Source organism: Delphinapterus leucas, chromosome X (assembly GCF_059928025.1).
Source record: "Delphinapterus leucas isolate spDelLeu-1000000601 "Yukka" chromosome X, BTC_Dleu_Yukka2, whole genome shotgun sequence".
Classification (NCBI taxonomy): domain Eukaryota; kingdom Metazoa; phylum Chordata; class Mammalia; order Artiodactyla; family Monodontidae; genus Delphinapterus; species Delphinapterus leucas.
This window is the reverse complement of record NC_143150.1, coordinates 32883384-32903743: the sequence shown is the minus strand read 5'-3', so window position 1 is coordinate 32903743 and position 20360 is coordinate 32883384. Positions and strand designations below refer to the sequence as shown.

Genomic DNA, 20360 nt, shown 5'->3' with positions numbered 1-20360 from the left:
CCTTCTGCGGCGGCTCCTGCGTCCCGCGAGCGCCGTCCCCTTCTGGACTCGGACTGCCAGCTCTCGCTGGGCCTCGGGCGCCCTCGGCACTCGGTAGCCAGGCTCCACGTGTCGTCTCTGAGCTGGACAGAAGAAGGTCGGCGGGCCCGCCTCGGCCGCTGCCGCCAAGGGCGGCGGAACTCCCGTTGCCCGCGGTGGTCTCTGGCTGGGCCGCACCGCGGCCCAGGGAGGCTTCCGGGACCCTGGGCCCGCCTAGGCCGAACCTCCTCTGGCGCCGAGGGGAAGGGACACGCGGCCAAATGCCCGCAGAACCGCGGCCTGGCCTGGCCCGGCCTGCTTCGGAGCAGCTTCCTCTAGTTCCGCCCAGACGTGGCGGCCACCAGGGTCCACCGAGACTCCACTTCCTGTAGCCCCACACGCCCGGCGGCCGGGCTGTGCGCCTTGTGCCACTGCCCGTCTCTGGAGCGTCCCCGGCACCGCCGGGCCTTGGGCCACGCTTCCCGCCCCTTCCCAGGCGGAGCTCCTGACTTCCCGGGGCCACTGTCCAGTGTTCCCGACTTCAATCCTTTGTCACTCCTCCCCAGGAAGGGACGGGTACAGGGTTCGCGGGATCGGCGGACCCGTTCCTCTTGATGGCAGTACTGCACTGCACCACGAATGCCAACCTGCCCTGCCCCTTCCCCTTCCCCTCCCCCAGGCCCTCTCCCTCTGCCCTTTGCCGAGGGAAAAACGAAACGCCAGCCTCTGCCCGACCTGCCAAAGGCAGGATGGCTCGTCAACCTGGCCACTTCAGAGGGGCGCGCCTCAAACTCTGGCCCTGCATCCTGCGGGGCCTCGTCTCTGTGGGGTCCTCTTAGCCTGCCGTTATGACTCCCCATCCAGGCACCCAGCCGCGGACCGGCAGCCGTGTCTTTAGCAGCCCACATTTGCCTAACGCCTCGGGAAACACTCTGAGTGTGAGCACAGAGATCCAGTCACGTCTGGCCGGTGCCTGGCGAGGCACCTCCTCACCAGTCACCGAGGGGCAAGCAGCCCGAAGCAAAGGGCCGGCAGCCCACAGGCACAGACGCGGTGCGGGACGAGCTCGGCCTCCTATGGCAAGACGACGGACTTCCCCCGAGGACCTGGCTCTTCTCCCACGGCGGCCCGGGGGCGGGAGGGTGGCAGTGGGGTTTGGTGTTCAGGCGTGGACGGTGGCACGCACGGGTCCGTCGGGAGGGCCGCCGGGCGCTGCCCCAGAGACGCCGGAGCGGGTCAGTCTCCTGACACCGCCCAGGGGGAGGCCAGGGATGGGAAGACACCCCCGGGGTGGGTGTGTGGGTGGGTGTAGGCTCCCGCCAACTCGCTGTGCTTTACACCTCGGAGCGACTGGGAGCCACCGGGGACTCCTCTTTAGTTTCTTTGCGGTGCACTGGCCAATGTGGTTTAGACGCAGGTTCCGGCCCTCAAGCATCTTCTCAGCGCCCGCCTGGTTGCACTGACTTGGGTGGAGGGCGGGGTGGGCCACTGGGGGCACTGCCGCCACCGGCCCCACCCCTGTTGGCTGAAGGAACACACTCTGGATGCCAAGTGCTCCGCGGACACGAGGCCTTGGAAAGAGAAGAGAGCTCTGGTCCACCGCCGCCTCGGGAAGCACCACGCGTCCTCCGTGCTGAAAAGAACCGGAGGGACGGGACGGGACGGGACGGGACGGGACGGGATCGCATCTTCTCTCCTTCTCCCTCGCTTTTGTCTCAGCACGCCTTCCTCTCTTTCTCTAACTCCGAATCTGCTGCGCCTCCGGGCCTCGGCAATTCTTTCAAGCCGCGGTACTGACGTGCGTCGAGGAAAGAAAACCCACAAGAGCCCCGCCGTGCTGAGTGCACGTCTTCCGGGACCCACGCCCCACGCCGGAGGACTTGACTCGACGCCCAGATATTACCGTGAAGGGCTCTTGGGATGGCCAAACAGGCTCCTCTGGAAGGCAGTGTCACCCCAGAAATGCCACGCTGCCCTTGCTGCTCGAACCCTGCCTCCGCCCTTCGCTAGCCACGAAACGTCGGCCGCGCCGCCGACCCCTCGCTAAACCACGGCGCCACACGCTCACCAGCCCGCCTGGAGAAGCCTTCAATTACTCTGAGCCAGGGTAGGAGGCGTCCTCCTCCCGGCAAGACTGTTTCAACAGAAGACAGGAAGGAGAAGGGAGAAACAGAGACAGAAAGAAAACACCTCCGGCTGCCGGTCACGCACCCACTCAGGCGACATTTCCCACACGGAAGAAGGGACGTACACCTCCTGAAAGGCCCCACACTGTCAAGTTCCTTGGTTTGTCAAGAGGCAGACTTGGGGAGTGCAAGGAGCCCTACAGAGGGCTGCCCCGTGCCAAACCTCCACGCCGCCCAGCGGGCGCCCCCTCTTCAGCATCCCGCAAGGGCACGTCCCCGAGTCCTTCCTGGCTTGCTGGAGGGCCACGGTGGAGAGAGCTGGGCCCAAGAGCGATCAGGAGAGGACGGGAGGAACGGCTATCACGGGCTCCACTCAGAGCACAGGAGGCCAAAAGCCCATGAGGCCTGGCGCTCCCTCAAAGGGGTCTCCCCACCGCCGGCCCCCACGTCGGGCTGGGCTGGCACTGCTGCTTCTCGGGGGTGAGGTGGGGCGCCGAGTGATCGCGTCACGGGCGGTTGGCTTCACGGAGGCTGGAGCCCAGACCGGGCCCCGGTGCCGGTGCAAGCGGCCCGGGCCCGATCCCTTTCCACTCTCCCCGCTCCCGCAGGACACTGACCTCAAATGCTACGTACCGATCACCTAGGGTAACCGTACACAGATGCTCGTCCATGCACCTCTTTCTTCCGGCCCCCCAGTCAGGATCTGACTCGAGAGCCTTTCCTACCGTGGCCACGAACTCCGACACGGTACACCAGTGTCCCCGTGCCACGATCCCACCTGGGAGTCCCTCCTTCTTGAGCCTTGCTGAACTAGCAGAATCACTGACTTTTTCCTCTGATGAAACAGGCTATTTCGGACGGGGGAAGGGGAGAGAACAAAGAGCACGCACTCACCCAGAACACCAGCGCCTGGAGATGACCGACGTCCCCGGTTTCCCTCTTCCTCCTTTCCTTCCGCTCTGCCTCCTCTGCAACGAGAGAGAACCGAACGCCCATCACTCAGTGTGGGACCACCACGGTGCCGGTGAACGGGGGGCTGGGGGGTCCGCGTACGCCCCCGCCCGCGCAACCTTGAGAGAGAGTGCCTTCGGTTCCTACTCGAGTGTACCGGCACCCCCGGGCCAACCAAAAACTTCCGAACAAGGCGCAAGCGTGAAGAATCAACTCCACTCGTCCTTCGGAAATGGCACGGATGCCAGCCGGGGCAGGGGGGTCGTTAGACAGAAGCAGTTTGTACACAAAGAAGCGCGTCCAGTGAAAACCTTGACCCCCGTCATCCCCCAAAACTCTCTTTCCGGGGGGAAGCACAGCCATCACACCCCGGCGCTGACAGGCGCGGAGCTTGTCTCCCCGGCTCTGCACCCGTGGGACTATGGCGGGACACCCCCAGGTATCTTGGCAAGCCCGCGCGCGTCCTCCACAACTTCCCAGCAGTTCCTAGGACGCGTGGGTAAAGGGGCACCCACCCGTCTCCCCTCTGGCCGCACAAAGGTCCACCGCACGTACTTTCCGGGCATAAGGGCACGTGCTCTGGGACGTGGCCCACATGAGACCTACCCCGCTCCTCTCCTCTGGGTGGACGCTGACGCCGGAGAACGTACCCTGCTCACGCTCACCCACACCCTGGTAACGACGACTCAGTGGCCCGCGCCTCAGAGCCACTTCCGTGGGAGACAGAAGAGGAGAGGAAGGAACAAGGCGGAAGCCTAGCGTCCAAAGAGGAGGGGCACGTGAGACACCCTATGCTCCTGCCTCCGGGCACAGACAAGGGCACCCTGCCCTGGGCAGCTGTCCGAAAAGAAACGGAGGGGACCTAGCAGGACACGACGTCGACTCCGCACAGACGTGCCAACGCCACGGCACGCCTAGAGCGCCGTGAGAGCAGCCGAAAAGGCAGAAGACGACCTATCGCTACGTGAGCCCGCTGGGGTCAGGGAGCAGGCGACACGCACACAGCCCTCTGCGGCCCGTCGTCCTCACCTGCATTCAACCCCGGGAGCACACATACGCACGCAGAAATGACGCCTGCTTCCCTCCGCAGACGGGGACAACTCGGGAGCGGCCATCGAGCAACGGTGAGGGCTTTGCCTTTGACTGGGAGAAAGTTCTATCCACAGCGGCACCCCCGAGGCGGTTACAGGGAGAAAGTACAAGAGAAGGGACCTTCTGTACACGCTCTGTAGGCGTACGTACACGAGCTTACACACGACGCACACGTGATACGCACGCGCGCCCACGCACACGTTCGTGTACCTGCGTGCTTACGAATGAACGAGTGGAGCAGGGAACGAGTGAACGAACCGACGAACGAGTCCGGGGGGTTTGAGGCGAGAGTGCAGACACACTCCCATGGAGAGCTCCCCAGAAGGGTCTACTGAACTGATGGCCCTCCCCAGGGTCATCTGTCTGTGCGGATGGAGGGGAGCCACTGGGATGTACACCCGTCCCAGCAACTCCAAACCACCTCCCTGCACCCCCTACCCCGGGCACTCCGTGGCAGAGCGACCGCCTGACGCCCCTGGGGGTGAGCAGGGGCAATGTGCCCCAGCTCCCTGGGTCCCCGTCAGTTCCTCCCGCTGCCACAGTGGCCTAGACCCTCTCGGGCCTGCTCCTGAGCCCTTAAGCCAGTTCACGTAGCGGGATGAGAACAGCAGAGAGGCAACCACGCAGGAAGAGGAGAAACCCAGGTCCTTGTGCCACCTCTGGCTCTGAAGCAATGCCCTGAGAGAGCTAGGGTTCTGCCCGACACGACCCAGGTGGATGCCCGTCCCCAGGTGTGCAGACGTGACAGGGTCCCGGTCGCCAGGACCTGTGGGCCAGGCAACGTGGACTCAAGACCACTCCCAGAGGGGTGTGGAGATGGACCCACGGACGCACGGATTCCTTGGGATGTCTTTACCTGTGCGCTCCTACTGCCAAGGAGAAGCCCCAAAAGGAAGAGACACCGCCTCCCCCAACCCCCCAGTAGGTCCCACCCCACTCGGAAGGCTTGGGTGGCTCTTGGGCCTCCCTGGGCCTTTTTCCCTGGGCCTTTTTTGATCCGCAAAGGGCGGAGGGAGAGGCCACGCTCGCGAAGGTGCTGGGCATTTCTGGAGCAACAGTGCCATCAAGCGGAAGCTTTTTGAGCACGGCCTCCAGCCCCTGCCTGTGCATACCGTGGGGAAGGCCTGTGACGGGAGGAGGGCTGGCTTCGGAGCACTGGGAGGATTCCCGGGCCGAACCTGGCCGCCCGGCACGCCTCCGCAGTAGGGGTGGAAGCCACACGCGGTGGGGTTCGGGGCCGGGCTCGCCCACCGAGGAGCCCCTGGCTGCCAGGCCCGCCGCGCTCCCCACCCTCGGGGCCGTGGCCTCGGCAGCCGCCATGTTCAGGAACAAGGAGCTGAAGCTCCCACCCCAGGGCATCTGGCCCCTGGATCGTGGCCCTCCCTGCAGGAGCGAGGTCGGCCAGTGGGGTCCCGGGGGTCTCAGGGCCACCGGGGACCCAGGACCCGCTGCCGGTGCCCCGGCGGAGGCCCCGGGCCCAGCCACCGTGGACCACGGGCAAAGGGGAGGAGGTGGCCGCCCGGTCCCCTGTCGGGGGCAGCACCCTGCAGACAGCCCGGAGGACGTGTCCTCGTTAGTGCTCGCTCCCAGACGCAGACGAGGAAGAGTAATGCAGGGGCGCTGCACGTTCCACCCTCTCACAGTTGGATCTGGGTTTCGGTCTGTTTACTTCTTGCTCCCGCCATAGAGAGCCCCGATCCCAGGCCCCGCCGCATCCCGTGAGGCCCTTCCTGTGCCGTAGGACACAGGGTATCCAGGACCCGCTGGCGGTGGGACGGAAGTGGGCCACGATCGATCGGTACGCAGAGAGGGACGGCACCGTCCGCAGCGAGGGGATCCAGGTCCGTTTTCCGCACCCGAGCTCACCTCGGGAACAGGAACTCTGCGGCCGGGGGACGCCCTATTCCTCGGCCTCCCTCCCCGTGGGTCCTCTTGTTTGGGGAAGACTCCTGGGAGTTTTCACAAGCGGCTCCACGTTCTGCAGGTGCAGCCGTTGGCCCCGGCCCCAAGGAAAGGCTCTGCCCACGTAAGGTGGCCTCACAACGTGTCGCGCGACTCACAGGCGCGAAAGGAGAGGGGCGCGGGGCGGGTTTCAGCGCCCTTCCAGGAGGGGTACGTGTGGGGGGAGGGAGGGGTCCAGCCTGGAGACTTGCTCCCAGTCGGAAGCCCTCCCCCACACCGCACCCCGCCCCTCCCCCCGCCCCGGGACCGGACCCCCCCACACCAGCCCACCACGCACCCCCGCCCCGGCAGATAAGAGCTGGGCCAAGGGCAGGAACGGGTTCACCGCACAGCTTGCTCCAGAAGCGGCCTATCGGGTCCGCCGGGGACTCGAAGGCACCGCCGTGTGCCCGGGAGTATGCACCTCGTTCCTGGCCTTGGCAGACAAGCTGGATGAGTGGTGGTCATGGGGGAGAGGGCAAGGGGGGGAGGCGTTCCTCTCAGTCCAACAGAGGTGAGCTTCAGGCAGCTTCTTCAGACCTCTTCCCCTTGATCCCCTGGCTGGGCCGCAGGTGCAAGCACAGGGCCGAGACCCGGAGGGCCAGGCCGGAATGCAAGCCGGGGCCTTTCCTTCTCATCGCTGAACGGAGGCTCAGGGCCTCGTGGGGAGAAAGCTGAAGCCTGCTGCAAATGCATGGCCCGGGGGTCCACCCGGCGGGGCTCCGCTCAGCTCCTCTCCTCTCCTCTCCTCTCCTCTCGTGTCCTGCCCTCTCCCCTCCGGGAGCCCCGTCCGGGAGCCCTCGGGACAGGCCAGGTCAGGCCTGGGCCGCAATCCCGGAGACCGCGCGAGATGGCAGCGCAGCCACCGACCGACTGGACCCTTCGGCTCAGCTGAAGGGCTCCTTCTGCGGCGGCTCCTGCGTCCCGCGAGCGCCGTCCCCTTCTGGACTCGGACTGCCAGCTCTCGCTGGGCCTCGGGCGCCCTCGGCACTCGGTAGCCAGGCTCCACGTGTCGTCTCTGAGCTGGACAGAAGAAGGTCGGCGGGCCCGCCTCGGCCGCTGCCGCCAAGGGCGGCGGAACTCCCGTTGCCCGCGGTGGTCTCTGGCTGGGCCGCACCGCGGCCCAGGGAGGCTTCCGGGACCCTGGGCCCGCCTAGGCCGAACCTCCTCTGGCGCCGAGGGGAAGGGACACGCGGCCAAATGCCCGCAGAACCGCGGCCTGGCCTGGCCCGGCCTGCTTCGGAGCAGCTTCCTCTAGTTCCGCCCAGACGTGGCGGCCACCAGGGTCCACCGAGACTCCACTTCCTGTAGCCCCACACGCCCGGCGGCCGGGCTGTGCGCCTTGTGCCACTGCCCGTCTCTGGAGCGTCCCCGGCACCGCCGGGCCTTGGGCCACGCTTCCCGCCCCTTCCCAGGCGGAGCTCCTGACTTCCCGGGGCCACTGTCCAGTGTTCCCGACTTCAATCCTTTGTCACTCCTCCCCAGGAAGGGACGGGTACAGGGTTCGCGGGATCGGCCGACCCGTTCCTCCTGCACCAGGAATGGCAACCTGCCCTTCCCCTTCCCCTCCCCCAGGCCCTCTCTCTCTGCCCTTTGCCGAGGGAAAAATGAAATGCCAACGCCTCCCCAACCTGGCAAAACAAGATGGCTCATCAACCTGTCTACTTCAGAGGGGCGCGCCTCAAACTCTGGCCCTGCATCCTGCGGGGCCTCTTTTCTGTGGCGTCTCTGTGCAGTGTGCTTGGCATCTGGGAATGAGTTCCTCTTGATGGCAGTATTGCACCAGAAATGCCATCCTGCCCTTCCTCACCACACCCTCCCCCATATCCTAGACCTGTCCTTGTGCCCTTTGTGAGCGGGAAAATACACCAACCCCTGTCCAACCTGCCTCCAACATGGCGGCTCACCGTTTTGGCCAAATTTGGGTAGCACTTCCACATTTGGATGAGCAGAGCCTCATCCCTCTTAGGTCCTCTTAGCCCGCCTCCTGGCCAGAAAAGGAAAGCATCCTCATCCCGGTAGCTAGCAGTGGATCTGAACCTATTCCCTGTCCGTTCCTGTGTCTTTAGCACTGGAGTAGGGCAAGAGACCTCAGCAGGTGCACCACACGTGGTCCTAGCCCCTGCTTACTAGTGCTAGCTGAGGTACAGTCTAGAGTCACAGAGAGGCCAGCCTGATGGTTTTACACACAGGTCAGTCCAGAGGAGGTATATTCCATATCAGAGACACCAAGGGAACCAGTGTTTGTGGAGGGTCACTCTGTTTACCACTGTTTAACACAATGCCAGGAATTAAATATAAATTGCTCTAGAACAGTGTATAAAAAGCCCTATCTTCAGGTAATGCAAAGTCTAGCATTTCCTTTTTAAAAACATTTTATGGCTTCCACCACCCACCCATCCAATCACTAATGTAGGGTCTCTGCGTCATAAAAGGACAAATAATATCAGTGGAAGAAGTCTTTCCAGAAGAAAATCATCAGTATTTGGTAACCTTTTGTTTCAATAGAGAAGATGTTTATCCCTTTTACTAGGCAATGCAAAGGAAGGGTAATGCAAATATATTACAGTTGTTTTGTTTTGACCCTTTTAATAATGTCTGGGTCTTAATCTCCAGAGTTTCTTCAGCCCATCTTGTTATGTACTGGGAAGGATGTCTCTACCCTTTCATTATACATTTATTGAGATATTCATCCTCTTCTGGAATCACCAGATCAAAGTCTGTTATCAATACTTCTTGTCCATAATAATCAACTGAGCCCCTAATTCCTTGTTTGCAATTGATTTAAAGTTTCTCCTGTTTGGAAAGCCACCTGGGACCTCAAGCAGACAGGCCTCTTTATCTGTCTGGGTGTTAACTTTGGTGAAAAGGGCACAGCTAGGGCTTCCCTGGTGGCGCAGTGGTTGGGAGTCCGCCTGCCGATGCAGGGGATACGGGTTCGTGACCAGGTCCGGGAGGATCCCACGTGCCGCGGAGCCTGCTCGTCCGGAGCCTGTGCTCTGCAACGGGAGAGGCCACAGCAGTGAGAGGCCCACGTACCGCAAAAAAAAAAAAAAAAAAAAAAAAGGGCACAGTTACATCACCTTGCTCACAGCCTTGGGTAGGCAGTTTGTGTGGGTCAGGACCTAGTCACTGGCTTAATAAATAGGAGGGTCTCAGCATCCTTTCCACTTAACATTAACTTGCAAAATGTTTAGAAATCTTAAAAGTGTGTAAAAAAAGGGAAATCAAGGGTTTCAGTATCCCTATAACGAGGTGTTTTAAAAAATTAGTGATACTTGACTCTGCAACAGTGCGTGTAAGAGGGAAAACATTTCAGAGGCGTTGATTTTTAACTTTTCCCCGACTTTACCCACCCAGTGCTCAAAAATCCAACACTCGGAGGGGTACATTTCACAAAGTTTTAACTTTTCGAAGGGTTGATTAGAATATGGAAAATATACCATTCACTGAAACCGAGAAAATTAACAAAAGTCCTGACAATCAAGTGCTTACCAATGCTTTTTATAAGTCAATTCCATAAATAAATATCCAGTTAGAAACAAAGTTTACAGGATTTTAAATTATCAATGATGAAAGATTATATGCTTAGGGTAATGTTAATACACACATGAAAATCTACAGATGGAAAAGTTAAAAATTCCCGTAGGACAGACAAGTAGACTTAAACAAGATGAAAGATGTACTACATTCTCGGATAAACAGACTTAGACTCAAGAACATAACAATTCTTCATCAGTTAATCAAGCAATCCATTCTAATCCCAAAGAAAATCCAAAAGGCTTTTGAACACTTTGTTATTTTCCACTGTTAATAAGGGAAAACAAACAGGCAGAGATATCCAAGAGCGTTATGACAATGAATAGCCATGTTGTGAGAGAACTAGTCATACCACATGTGAAAATATATAGAACACAAAGTTCAAGAATAGACCTGAAGACATACAAGAATTTAGTATACACTGAGGCAGCCTCCCAAATCAATGAGAGTATAGACAGCCTTGGGACAAAGTGATACCCATCTAGAATAGGCTCATAGTTCCACACCTCTCACAATAAACCACGATGAACTGTACAGGGATCCAAGAATTAAAGGTACAATGCACAGAAGCACACAACTACTAGAAGAAATAACGGGCAAGATTCCTTTATAGCTCGGGAGCAGGAAAAGCCTTTTGTACATCTGACCCAAAAATCCATTAAAAAAAAAAGAGGATAAATGTGAACACCTAAAATTTACCACGCTAACGAAAAAAGCATAATCGAAGTTAGAAAAGCATTGATAAACGGGAAAAAATATTTAATTCACATCAGTAGTCTTCCTAACATAGAGAGCAAGCTTCTAGATATCGTTTAAGAGTAACAACCAAGAGAAAGACATTACTAGTTCACAGAAAAAGAGCCACAAAAGGCCCTTAAATATACAAAAAGATTCCCCAGCCGCACATATAAAGGGAAATACAAACAAAAACTAGTACACTACTGTATAATTTCATACAAAGTATGAGTTCCCAGCCAAGACCTGCCCTTTCAGAGGGGCCTGTATTACCTGCCATTTCCTCACCTCTCGAGTCTGACTTGTCTCAAATCCCCTTTACCCATAAAATGGTTATAATCGCACTGTAAACAAAGTACAGTCCTTTATATGAAAATCCCTGACCCTTTAATTTCGATTGCCCTCTCATGCCATCAAATCTCTACGGAAGTTCTTCGAATTTTTTAATTTTGGTAATAAGGCCAACCTGCTGCCAATTATCAGTAACAAGAAACAAGCATTTGCACGAACCCGCACCCTTAACGGTGTCATAAAAAAAAGTGTGGTTTTTTTCCTTTTGGAGTTTTTTGTCCACATACAGCTTGCTCACCTTATTCATATTTTGTATTATTACCATGAACTTTTATCTTTGATAACCTGAAATTATTTCTTTAAAAAGCTTCATTGCTTCTTTCATTAATAAAAGGACTCCTGTTATTGCACAGAACTGTAAATAAATAAAAACATAAAGCACCAGTATTCCCATCACTTGCAGAGAGACCCTGAAAATTTGGGGGTTTATTCTTCCACGTGGTTAAATGCACACGTGAAAATGGAGCTAGAAGTTTTTTAGGTCAAAAATTCATGAAAGGAAATGTTACTTCTCTAGGGATACACTCCGGGGAGCCCAGTCCCTGTCGGCAGCGCACTCAATCCCACCCAACCAAGCCGACCCTCCTGCGGCCGCGTAAATGGGGAGGGAAGGGAGAAGGAGTTGGCGGCCCCGCACTCTCCTCCTGCCCGCCCCGCCCTCTGGCCACAGAGAACCGCTTCCCGAAGGGCTCTACTTGGACGCTCTCCCTACTGGCGCCAGGGCACAGAACTCAGGCGGCGGTACAATCCCGGCGCCCACGCTCAGCCAGCCTCGCCTAAATGCCAGACCCCGGCCGGGCCCACGCGGCGCCCCCTCGGCCCGTCCCCACCTCCCCGCGAGCCGGCCAGGATGCAGCCACCATTGGCCGACGTCGCACGCCAGGCATAGGCTACCCAGACGCTAGAGGACGGGGAGGGTCCCCGGGATCAGAAAGGCTGCCGGACGGAGCCCAGCCCCCGGCCCCGCGTCGCCCCGCGTCGCCCCGCGTCAGGGAAAGGAAACGAAGGAGGCTGAGGGGACCCACCTGGCTGAGGCCACGCTCCAGCGGGAAAAACTCGGTCAGCTCTGAACTTTGCGCGGGGGCCGGCGGGACTCGACTGCGCCCCACGCCCACCTCTGCCGTAAAGCGGCGCCTGCGTGGCCCCGCGTAGACGACCCCCGCCCCCTGTCGTCCGCGTCTCCTAGGAGAAGCCCGGGTGGTGGGGCGCGGCGGGAGGGGAGGGGGAGAGGAGGGGTGGGAATCCGGGTTCCTCGGTGTTGGCCCCGCCCAGGGGAGGGGTGGGACATCCTCAATTGGTCCCAGGTGGCGAGAGGTGGGAGAGGTGAGCTTGGGAAAGGCTGAGAGGAAACCTCAGGCGTTTTGCTCTCTGCTCGCGAGAACCAACTTGTCCCCCTTGTAGGGTCCCTGCCGCCAACGATGTATGCGAAGGAACAGTAAAACGGAAATTTTACCGTTCAACAGTCGCAAAACTATTTAGAGGAAAGAAGTTTAAGTACACTTGCAAACGACGTGACGAGTTTGTATCCTTCATATGCTTGAGGTTATTAATACTTGAATTGCTCCCTCCTCAGGTGAGGGGCAGAGTCCCAAGAGCAGGCACTCCCGCTCTTTGCCAAGGACCTGCTAGGGAGCCAGCGCCTCTGAATTGGTTTTCCGGGGCTGCTGCAGGTGGTGTCCACACCGCCTAGGTGGGTGGGGATGTGCTGGGTCCGAAGGAGTCGCAGCGACTCGCAGGCTTCTCCTGCCTGGCGGGTGCCTTGACTTATTTTTTCCTGTTGAGAAAAGGAGCACGCTCCTCTAGAGAAATAACGTTCACATCAAGGAGACACACGTAGCATAGAGTGGAAGAGGAAGATGACAGGTGATGCCGCCACTCAGAGATGAGGGGTGTTAAATTGGGGCTTGTATCCACCCAGTACCTTGTTCCCTGCAGAGGGGTGCAGCGGAGGAGAGAGAGCACGGGAGAGAGATTCAAAGAAAAATCTTTAGAAACAATTGTCTCTAGGATCGTGGGTAACCGGCAGCTTTTTGGTGACTAAAACAGTCGAGGCTGTGAAGATGTTTTTGTTAACTCTTTATTTCCATTGACAAATGTAATTCTTGCTTGGTTATTTCTTAAGAAAAAACATCTCCAGAAATACGGAAGTTTTTCAAGGGAGAACTGAAGTCACCCCTGCCCAGATCTACTCCCCAGTGTAACCACCCTTCCAAGAAACACTTAAAAGAAATCCATGGGCTCTGCAACGACCCCAGGGCAGCACAACTGGCCTGCTGACTGCCCCTAACTCCTCAGGATTTCCTGCCTCCACTCTGCTCCCCCACCGAGGACCTGCACAGGCCCAGGCCCCCCAAGACAACCTGCTGTCCGGCTAGTCCCAGCCTTGGCTCAGGCTCTGACTCACAGCCCCTCTTCTCACCCATTCCCTGCTGTTTGGGCAGAGCTGGTGGGAACTTCCGGGGCAGAAGGCAGGAGGACAGTGAGGACCCTGAGGTGCCTAGTTCTGGCCAGGCAGCTGCCTTTTTGCATTTCAGGTCAACACAGGAAATCTCACAAAGCGCAGCTGCCTTCAACTCCTAGGGAGTGAAGGGAGGGCTTCATGCTCTGCCGCAACTTGCCCTCCTTCTTGAGGGTGGAAACTGAAGAGAGCTTCCACCTCCTCCCCACGCGGAATTACCTGACCAGTCCCTGGGCTCTGGATCTCAGCTGGCCCTCTGGATTCCTCTGTGAGTTTCTTTTCCTTCACTCTGGGGAGCAGTGGCTGTTTCTCCATGCAGAGATGCAAGTCAAAGTCTTTTTTCTGTCTCCATTCCCTGGATGAACACAGATGCAATAACTACTCATTGTGCCAGGAAATCGAGGTCCAAAGAGGCTACGTGGCTTTGCCATTGTGAACCGGGAGTGGTTCACACACACAAGGGGTGGAGGGAGGGAGGGGGGGTGGGGATGGGGGGGTCTCATGCTGCAAATCCATTGCTCTCCTCCATGCAAATGGCCACTGAGGGCAAGAGAAGATGTCCAGCGTCATTAGTCATTAGGGAAATCAACATCAAAATCACAAGAGATACCACTTCACGTCTACCAGGGCAGCTGTAATTTTTAAAATGGAAAATAAGAAGTGTAATAAGGATGTGCAGGAACTGAACCCCTCATACACTGGCTGGTGGGAATGTAAAATGGTGCGGACACCGTGTAAAGCAGTTCGGCACTTCCACCAAAAGTTAAACATAGAGTGACCACATGATCAGCAAGTCCACTCTATCCAGAAAATGGTCAATGTTATGTATTGTAAGAAAGGAAAACGTATTTTTTCATCCTTCTTAGGGTCCCCGGCAAGGTCTGAAAATGAAACTGAGAAAAGCAGATTAACAGAAGAAAGGCGTACAAATTTATAAGTTTTATGTGTCATGGGATCCTTCATGAGCAAATGGTTAGACTTGTGTATCTTATGCTAGGTGTGATGAAGAGTGGACAGTCATGGAGGAATACGATGGATTAAGGAAAATAAGGTAATTGTAGTGAATGGGGGGTCATTTAGCAAGGCCTGTTTGTTTGGATTCTTCTTGGCGTCCCTTCTAATTCGGAGATAAAGAGGCTCCTTTCCTAATTCTTGTATGGACTAGTCACATTTGAAGAAGATAAAAACAGCAGTTGGAATTTTTTTAATGATAAGGATCATTAAATGTTAGATTAAAACAGTTTTGGGGGGTTTTTTTGTGGTATGCGGGCCTCTCACTTCTGTGGCCTCTCCCGTTGCGGAGCACAGGCTCCGGACATGCAGGCTCAGCGGCCATGGCTCACGGGCCCAGCCGCTCCATGGCATGTGGGATCCTCCCGGACCGGGGCACGAACCCGTGTCCCCTGCATCGGCAGGCGGACTCTCAACCACTACACCACGAGGGAAGCCCCAAACAGTTTTAATTTAACCTCATAACCTCTTCTTTCTCTTTTGCAAAACCTTTTAAATACTGTTTCATTTATACACTACTTTATACTTCTGGACCCAAACCATAACCTCCGAAATTTCTTTTTCCTAATAAAATAAACCTACTGTGTAATCTACTGTTCCTTCCTCTTCACCCTTAATACATATTGAAGAAAAACACTAGCCATATTATATTAAAGTGACAAATGAAATGAAGTTAGATTAGATATGATTAGAAGCAATCACCCTCAATACATCCGCACTGGGTTCCTTCAACTTTCACTTCCTTACAGTGAGTTCCTTGGAGATGTGTGAGATGGCTATCTAGTTCTACGTTCCGTGGTCTCTAAAGTCAGCCTTCTTGATAGCAACAAACGCCAAGTCCCCCCACGCTCTCTGCTTAGAGTGAGCTTGTTCAGCTTCTTCGGATTGTCTACTACACATTTTCAAAAGGATATTGCTAACTCATGCAGATTTGGTGAAAGTTGAGGTTGTCTTTTAATGTTAATGTCTTACACAAATGCTTTTGAGCAATTGCCAGCCTTTTTTTTTTAATTAAGTAATTTATTAATTTATTTTTGGCTGCGTTGGGTCTTCGTGGCTGCGCGTGGGCTTTCTTTTTTAGTTGGGGTGAGCGGGGGCTACTCTTCATTGCCGTGCGCGGGCCTCTCATTGCGGTGGCCTCTCTCGTCGCGGAGCACCGGCTCTAGAGCGCAGGCTCAGTAGTTGTGGCGCACGGGCCTAGCTGCTCTGCAGCATGTGGGATCTTCCTGAACCAGGGCTCGAACCCGTGTCCCCTGCATTGGCAGGTGGATTCCTAACCACTGCGCCACCAGGGAAGCCCCATTGCCAGCTTTGTAAATACCTAGATTGTCTTTTGCTTGTTTCATGAAAGCATAGCTACAGTTATACTAGGTGCTACCCAAAGTTTCATGCGTTTTCTTTTTACTATACTAAAGATTCATAGGATGTATTTCTTTCCTGTTGGGAGAAGGGAGAAGGATTGAAGCAGAAGCTCAAAACTCTAGTTTTCATCTGTCTGACAAGAAACTAAAGTGCTTTCATATTTCTTCAAAACTGTGTTTTCATGGAGATTAAATTATCCCTCTTCCTCTATCACTCCAGCATCACAGAGCAACACAGAGGTTACTTAAGGGTTTCTGAAGACATGCCTTTGCTTTTTCTGTCACTAGAATAGATTCTAACAACTTGAGCATCACATGTTTGCATGAAGCTTTCATTTATATTGGTGAAAGAAACGCATACTTTGTGATTAATAGACCTTTATATATCCAATGTTCTTATTTTAAGTAGCACATTCAACACTCACTTTGAGAATCTTAGATTCCACTTAGTTTTAGGCACTTTGACCAGTCACACAGGACTGGAGCAAATTGTGACAATCTATCTGCGAAAATTTTCTGTAAGGATATATTTTGGGGAAAGGAGCACTGAAAAGTAATAACAAAGTCATTGTAGTGTTTCTTTGATGCTTTATTCTCTTCACCAACATTTAGAATGAAACCATGTATGTTCTCCCAATGACTATTTTTATTCCTCTCTTGTTCTGTCATTTAAAGAAGCAATATAAAGCAAAAAAAAAAAAGAGGGGCTTCCCTGGTGGCGCAGTGGTTGAGAATCTGCCTGCTAATGCAGGGGACACGGGTTCGAGCCCTGGTCTGGGAAGATCCCACATGCCGCAGAGCAACTAGGCCCGTGAGCCACAACTACTGAGCCTGCGCGTCTGGAGCCTGTGCTCCGCAACAAGAGAGGCCACGACAGTGAGAGGCCCGCGCACCGCGATGAAGAGTGGCCCCCGCTTGCCACAACTAGAGAAAGCCCTCGCACAAAAACGAAGACCCAACACAGCCAAAAATAAAAATAAATAAATTAAAAGAAGGCTCAAACTTTAAACAGAAAAAAAAAGAAAAGAAGTTAGTTATAGAATGATAAGCAGTAAGATCTTATCTCAGCAATGCTACTACCTGGCTGTGGCTTTAAGTAAGTCACACTCCTTGCATTTTAGCTTCTTCATCGTTAAAAGTGGAGGATAAGGATTAGTGGACTTCTAAGAAGGCTCTTCCCACTCACATATTTCAGACCTGTGTGATTCCAATTCTATGTGTGGTTGATTTTAAATTACAAGCAGAAAGATTGTGTGCCTCTCTGCAAAGGTAGCAATGGAACATTTACATTAGGAAGTTGTGGACAGTGTGCTTGTGTAGGCAGTATGCTGAAAAAGCCCACGAGGAGAAGCTAATTTCAGGAGGGGAGATGGGAATGTGGATTCAGAGAAATCATGACACGGAGAGTAGTGAAGTTGAACAAGCTGACTTCTCAGTGAACTAGGAAATCAGATCACTGATTGATCATGAAAGCTCTGGGGAGGGTTTGAAATTTAATGAAACTAGAGAAGATTTGGATCAGCCACTTGTGGCACATTTTCCAGGGATTCGGGTATGAATGGATAAAACAATTATTAAGGAGTATTTCAGGTTTGACCCCGTACTGCTCACCCACTCTTTCTTCAGACTTGGATCTGAATGCCTTTTATAATTTCTGAAGTTCAAACATACTCTAAGAATGAATATTTACTAACAGTTAATGTAATTTTTATTGTTCCACATGATCTATCACTCTTAGAAATAGAAGTAGCATTATTGGGATATGCCTCCAGCTTTCTAAAATGACTTGAGGTGACCTTGCAGCAAAGGTGAAATAAGATGTCTTTCCTTAGCTGAACTTAAGAAGTGTTCATGCTAAGTATGCAGGCTTGTTTGGACTTGCTTAGAGGCTTGAATGAGATAGGAGTTTTGGTAGGGCACTGCAGAAGAATGTCCACCATTCAGCTGATGTCTCTGGCTTAACACTGGATTTTAACCTCTCACATTCCATCTCATAACATTTTATACAAGTGTTTTGATTTGCCATCTCAAGGAGAATGCCGGTACGGCAAATATCATTCTACTGTCTGATTTCGTGGTGCACATCTTTTAGGAAGCTAGAAAATTAAGAATGAAAAAGAATGATTATAATTTGTGTTAATGTGCATCGATTTGAATGTTCTAGAAGTGTGATCTCTTTTCAAGGTTAAATATATTTAAGAAGTCGAACTGACAGCTTATCCTTAGCCTTCATTTTCCAATTGATTAAACTTAAATACATGGTATATAACATAAAAAACGGCATAAATTATTAAGATCTAATCTTCATCAGTAAACAATAAAAATGTCCATGATACTTGAAGAAAAACGTGGCCCACCCATTTAAAAATGTTTTATAATTTTTCTTTTCCAGCGCTGAAAATGGTGTTGTTTGCCTTGGGTTGAGGGCATATTTCTTTATTTCTACCACTACCACCACCAGCTCTAGCCCCGTCCCCACACAGTGGTTTTAAATTTTCATGAAAATAATCATGAGTGAAAGGCTGGGAATTAAAGAAGCAAAGAATGTTCCATTTACTTTATACGTACTATTGTTTAATGCTTTCAGGAAATTATATGTTATCAAGTGTGTGTTTATGGTGATGATCGTTGCAGATAAATGAAGAATTCAGAGCCCGAACCTAAGCTCAAAATAAGATGCCAAAAAAGGAAGAAAAGATCAAAGAGCTTGGAACGGAATTCCAGCAAGCTGAACCCAGGCAATGAAACTAGATATATATTCTATCATGTCAAGATGTGATAGAAAATTACCTTTTAAATGGAAGGAAAACATGACCAGTAACAGACTTTCTTGTATATCAACATTTTAGTTTAAATAACTTTACAAATCTGATTTCCTAAGACAGATCATTTCCATGTGTGGAAAGACTCAAGCATTAGTTTTTTTAAATTTGCCTAAATATTTTGTGGCAGAATGTATTATACAAGCAAAACTGTTTTTGAGAGGAAATTTTCATTTTAATTTGAAAACTTGCGTCCCCTTTTGTATTACTTTCAGTTCTCCATAGAAACAGAACCAATAGGATTTATATATATATATATATATATATATATATATATATATATATATATATATATGAATTGGCTCACATGATTATGGTGGCAGACAAGTCCCAAGATCTGCAGGGTGAGTTGGCAAGCTGGGGACACAGGAGAGCCTTCGGTGTAGTTCTAGTCTGAATCCAAAGTCCTGAGAACCATGAAAGCCAATGGTTTATAGTTGGAAGGCCAGCACTCTTGAAACCTAGGAAGAGCCAATGTTTCAGTTCGAGTCCTAATGCATGAAAAAAGATGATGTTCTGGTTTAAAGGCAGTTAGACAGGAAGAATTCTGTCTTATTAGTTGGAGGATCAGTAATTTTGTTGTAATCAGGCCTTAAACTGATTGGATTAGGCCCACCCACATTAGGGAGGGCAATCTGCTCTACTCAGTCTCCCACTTCAAATGTTAATCTCATTCATCCAATAACACCCTCACAGAAACACCCAGGATAATGTTTGATGAAACATCTGGGCACCCTGTTGCTCAGTCATGTAGACACATAAAATTAACCATCAGAACTACATTTCCTTTCATGAAGAAAATCTTCAATTACTTTAATGATCCCAAAAGCTTTTGTAGACTTCCATAATCTTGACTACCATCATTTCAAAACCTATCAACTTTACATTCCCACCTACATTCTCTTTGAGGAAAGCTTTCATGTATACTTAAAGTCTTTATTAAGTAGTCTGCACTTTACAACTGATTAAGTACTCTCCTCAAGATGGCTTATGTTTGAAGAGAATATTCAGAATGTGATGTTTGCATTTTTTTTTTAATTTTATTTATTTATTTATTTTTGGCTATGTTGGGTCTTCGTTTCTGTGCGTGGGCTTTCTCTAGTTGCGGCGAGTGGGGGCCACTCTCCATCGCGGTGCGTGGGCCTCTCTTGTTGTGGAGCACAAGCTCCAGACGCGCAGGCTCAGTAGTTGTGGCTCATGGGCCTAGTTGCTCCGTGGCATGTGAGATCTTCTCAGACCAGGGCTCGAACCCGTGTCCCCTGCATTGGCAGGCAGATTCTCAACCACTGGGCCACCAGGGAAGCCTATGATTGCATCTTAACATAGTGGATCCTCAATAGGTGTTTGTTGCTTGAATTGGTCTGTTTCTACCATTCTACTGAAAGGTTATGTAAAAACTTAACAGTGAACTCCAAATGACCCAATCTGCTGGCCTTTTCCTGGCCTAACTCTGCTTTACTGTATCTGTAATATTTGTTAATTTTTCAGTAAAACTTTCATTTTTTTCCTCCATCTTCCTACTTCACTTTTCACATCTCTAAGAAGTGAGTTACTCTCCCTTTTTTTCACTTCCCAAATTAGGGCATTCACCTAGGTTCTTTCCTTAGCTCATGACAAATGACATACATTCATGAGCAGGTAGTCTGCTATAGTAGAAAGGGAACTGAATTAGGTATGTGAAGAACTGCATTCAAATCCTAATCATGTTTTACACTAAATTTGTGACATTTGACCAGTCACAAACTTTTGGAGTCTCAGTTTTGTCGTCTATAAACAGTAAAATGAAACTACTTGCCTAACCTACATTACTGGGTTATACTGAGGATTAAAAAGGATAATAGGGAATTCCCTGGTGGTCCAGTGGTTAAGACTCAGTGCTTTCACTGCCATGGGCCTGGGGTTTGATCCCTGGTCGGGGAACTAAGATCCCCCAAACTGTGCAGCATGGCCAAAA

General features: G+C 52.4%; 1 pseudogene; it reads left to right on the top strand.

Annotated features, from left to right (window-relative positions):
• The first annotated feature begins 9193 nt into the window (after positions 1-9193).
• Positions 9194-13616, top strand: LOC149744198 (uncharacterized; annotated as a pseudogene).
• The last annotated feature ends 6744 nt before the right edge of the window (positions 13617-20360 follow it).